Genomic DNA, 4,787 nt, shown 5'->3' on the forward strand with positions numbered 1-4,787 from the left:
TTCTAGCCTTTACTTCCAAATTTTTAAATAATATGCCCATTGGTTAACCTAGAACACATGTCCAATTTTGCTTTCTATATCTTTATGAGGTTTTACAGGCTAAATAGTCCTGATCCTCAGCACCTACATATGTTCATGTTCACCTGTCTTGGCTGGGTTAAGTCGGTTCTACTCCTTTAGTCAGTTTGCACTTTTCAAATTTTGTTGTCATCTTTAACCTTCTCATTTCCTCTCTTATTTTTCTATCACTGGGAAAGGATTAAGCAAAAAAGAAACAATAAACAAACTCATAGACACAGACAACAGCATGGTGATTAACAGAGGAGAAGGGGTGTGGAGGGAGGTAGAAGAGGGTATAGGGGGATAAATGTGATGGAAGGAGACTTTACTTGGGGTGGTAATCACACAATGCAATCTACAAATGGTGTATTGTAGAATTGTATACCTGAAACCTATATAATTTTATTAACCAATGTCACCCCAATAAATTCAATAAAAAAATAAAAGAAATATACCTCCAAAAACAAACAAACAAAAGAGGGAAGTAAGGCCCAGTTGGTGTGGCTCAGTGGTTGGAACCAGGAGCTCATGGTCTGATTCATAGTAGGGGCACATGCCTGGGTTGCAGGCTCAGTCCCCAGTAGGGGGCATGCAGGAGGCAGCCAATAGAGGATTCTTTCTCATCATTAATGTCTCTATCTTTCTCTCCTCTTCCTTCCTCTCTATAAAATCAATAAAACCATTTTTTTAAATAAGGAAGTAAGATAAAGACATGCATTCAATGCACCATGTTTTTACAGGCCCATGTTTTTACAGGCTTTCTGTTGAAGAGTTCCCCATGGCCAGCCCAAACAACAGAAATGTGTGCTATCCTGAAGGAAATATGCAAACTTCAGCTAGCTGCTGGCTGAATTTCACGCTGCTAGTTCAAGAGCTTTCATGAAATCTGTAAGTGTTCATGCAAATATGCATATCCATGCTACCACGAAACACAGAAGTGGCTTCAAACTGCAAGGGAACTGCCACTTAATGCTCAGTTGGTTAAGTTATAATCTCTACAGTATTATATTTCAAATTCAGGTATCTAGGTACGTTTCATTCTTCCCAAAGTTTCTTCTTATGGATAATTGGTGATTAAACAACTTAGTGTTTTTACAGTGCAAAACAACCTATGAGATACCACTTATCATTGACTCCACAGTAAATTTGATGGCAGATCTATTGTAATAGCCCTGTATATGATAACATGTAGTGGGCAAACAGGCAAACAGGCACTTTGGGAACCACTGCTGTGCTTAAGTATTTATGGATACAGATGTTTATGGAGAAATACTCTCATGATGGGTGTGGCAGGAACTTTCACATTCATTTACAATTCTTCTGCCAAAAGAACTAAAATAAAGGTAACAATTTAAAATGGTCCCTGAGGACCTTCTCCTTCACCAACCTAAACCCATCAGTACAGCAGTCGGTAGCCAATCAGGGGCACTAAGCTATCGAATCAAAGTTGACACATTTTGATAAAAGCTTCTGGATAATTTTGGAAATGGCTTTATATTAAAGATGACAGATTGACCTACACTTGTTTATTTTCACTGTCTCCTGAAAACTATAGTAATGAAAAAAGGATAAAGCCACAGGAACAAAGAGGATGGAGAAGAGTCATCCACAAAAGATATATTTCAACACAATTCTGGAAGATGGGGCAGATGGAAGAGTGGAAACTGATTTAACAGAACAGTGGACGGCACACTCTAATGCAGAGGTCAGTACAGAAATAGCTCAATTACCCTATAAACTCCCAGCATCCGCTGGGTCTTGGAGATGCCATAGACCATCACAGGGAGGTGCTGCTGAGAGGCCCAGGGATTCCAAAACTGAAGGAGAGATGAGAAGCAGGGGGCTGAGTGAATGTGGGCATTTGGAGTTGTTAGATCCTCAGGTCCCCACTCCACTCCTTGCAGACAGGTGATTACAACTCCAGCAGGAGAAACATTAGAGATGCTTGTACACCAGGCAGCAACAAGGACAGGGGTAATGTACCTTTCCTCTCAACCTCCTCCAGAATATTGGCAGCCAGGTGAACGTCCCTTTAGGAAAGAGATACAGATATTTCTTCTGAGAAATTGAAGAGCCCAAAAGATCAGACCTCTCATTTCTGACATTTGGGGGCTCTTCCTATGGAAGGACCAGTTTTCACCCGATCACCATACGTCAAACCTACCGACGTGCAGGTACACTCCTTCTCACCCCCTATAGATAGAGTCTCTGGTGGGTTCTATGACTTTCTTCTTAAGTATGAATAGTCAAAGGTTTGCAGGCATTTGAGGAAAGCCTCTAACATGATGGGACTAAAACAAATACATGGGGAAAAAAGGAAGCAGAGAGAAGGCAAGAAGCAGAAAACCCTATAGTAACTGTCCTCAAAAGAGAGAAGAAATTATTCCAACCATAACATGTTCATAGAAATCTATTTTAAAAATAACATAAAACACCCTGGCTGGTGTGGCTCAGTTGGTTGGGCATTGTTCCGTGCACCAAAAGGTTGTTGGTTCGATTCTGGGTCAGGGCACATGCCCCGGTTGCAGGCTCCATCCCCAGTGGGGGATGTGCAGGAGGAGGCAGCTTGAATGTTTCTCTCTTACATTGTTTCTCTCTCTCTCTCTCTCCCCTACTCTCTCTCTAAAAAGCAACAAAAACATTAAAAAATAACATAAAATATGAAAAGAGTTCTTAGAATAGCTGAGATAAAATCATCAATGGAAAGTAAAGTAAGGAACTATTCCCCCAAATAGAACAAAAGATGAAGAGATGTCCAAAGGAAAGGAAAAAAAATTCTAAGATTAATCTAGAGGATTCAATATCCAACTAAGAGTTTCAAAAAAGAAATGAGTGGACAATAATCAAGGACTTACTATGTGTTTAGGCACTATTCTAAGTGGCTGAGCTATATCAGTGAGGAAATTACTATTATTACTTCCATATAATATATATAAAAATACATATATATATTCTGTTGCTATAAATGAGGAAACTGAAGCACAGCAAGAATAAGTGTCTTGCCCAAGGTCATGTAGTAGAGGCATGATTTGAACTTAGGCAAATCTTTGCCATTGACCCAGTACATAATTATGAAATTTCAGAATATAAGAGGTAAAGGGATTCTTCTAAAAGTTTCCAGAAAGAAAAATTGCAGGTCACAAAAGAATGGGATAAGGGTAGCATTGAAATTCTCAACAGCAACATTGGATGCTAGAAGATAAAAGAGCAATTTCTACAAACTTATAAATGAAAAATTTCAATTTAGAAACCTCATCTCCATTGGACAGGAGGACAGAAGACTTGGAGGGATGTTGCGGGGGTGGGGGGTGGGGAATAAAATTGATTGTTTGATCATTTGGAAAATAAAATTGATAGTTATTTGATCAACATGTTGTAGAAAAAATATCAGGTGGGTGCATAACAAAGTAAATATATAAAAGATTTTATAAGAAGGAAAACAACCATAGTTCGCCAGTTGGCTCCGCTGACTGGTATACACAGTCACCAGCTACTTACTACCTCTAAACTGTGATAGAGCTGTGTGCGAAGAATGGCAGAAGGGGAAGCTGGGTGGGTGTGAAAAAGCTGCATCTTTATCTGAGGCAACAGGTAGTCAACGTAGGACATCTGAACAGATAAATCAAGAGATAACCATGAAATTTATTGATAAGTCTGGAGGTAAATGACAAAAGAGACAGATAAAAGTGGAATGTGGTTGCCTCTCAGAAGGTGATTAAGAAGGTAAAGAAGAAGTGGGTAATGTATATAACCTTAAAATATTATATTACCTTTAAAAACTGTGTGTACTTCCAATGTCTTTAAAAAGTAAGAAAAACTTTTGAAATTCATTTGCTATAGGTGAAAACACGGAACAACCAAACATCGTTTCACAATGCAATTTTTAGAAAACATCTGATCCATAAAGATTAAAAGTTGTATGAACTCTCGCAATGTAACATGGAATAAAATATGGTAAGCTTTTCACATCCCCCTTCAGTTCCACAATTCATAAGTATGGGCTAGATCCCTATAAAAAATTTTCAAAACACACTTTGGGAGCAGTGATTACAAGTGAATTGCACCTTTGCTAGTTTGGAGTTGTTTCCAACCAAGTGAAGCAGAACCACAAAAAAAGTCAGCTTCATCCTGAATTGTTTCCGTAGCAACCATATTAACCTGGAAGGATAAAGCACCTTTGTAGTCACAGCTTCTATTGAATTACAATGTCAATGTTGATGTCTGCCTGGAAACGTCAAAAAGACAACAGGCTTATGGAACAGTGGTAGTTTGCAGCTCTGGAATCCCAAGCTGCAGAGGTGAGATGAAAAAAGGTGCGCCAGGGGCCAATTTATGGTCTGTTCAACCAAATCTCCTCACCCCACCGAGATCATCTGCCCAGCTCACGAAAGGATGCTCACCTCTTAGAAAAGCTGTAATCTACTGGGCATATTTTACACCAAATTGGGGCACGAAAAGTGTTGGTTGTGGGTATGTTACAAATGAAATCACGCAACAAACCCGGCAATCGTTGTGTTTTCCCCTCCTCTGAGCACAAAGTAAACTTCAAACTCTTCGGAAACCGTCGAACAGTCCTCTCCATGGTGGGCACGAAAAAGCCGAGTGGTTGCGCTGCGCCTTGGATTCCGGTTGGCTGGGGATCCCGAGTTCAGCTCTCCTTAGTCCTTCCGTTCGACCCATAATCCCTAGTGGTTGCAGGTGTTGCTTTTTTTTTTCCTAGTTCCTTC

The 4,787-nt window shown here is 39.8% G+C and overlaps 1 long non-coding RNA gene across 4 annotated transcripts in view; it reads right to left on the reverse strand.

Annotated features, from left to right (window-relative positions):
• Window positions 1-1,662: 1,662 nt before the first annotated feature.
• Window positions 1,663-4,787, reverse strand: part of LOC102263358 — a 3,834-nt gene continuing 709 nt past the window's right edge. For 2 of the 4 annotated variants that reach the window (XR_001364609.1, XR_001364610.1), the window contains exon 3: window positions 3,927-4,745. This is a non-coding gene — a long non-coding RNA (uncharacterized LOC102263358). Of the gene's footprint in view, window positions 2,091-3,926; window positions 4,746-4,787 lie in introns of those variants that run through there. The other 2 variants (XR_001364611.1, XR_001364612.1) reach the window with 2 other exon arrangements.

The sequence above is a fragment of the Myotis brandtii genome, unplaced genomic scaffold (assembly GCF_000412655.1).
Source record: "Myotis brandtii unplaced genomic scaffold, ASM41265v1 scaffold59, whole genome shotgun sequence".
NCBI lineage: Eukaryota > Metazoa > Chordata > Mammalia > Chiroptera > Vespertilionidae > Myotis > Myotis brandtii.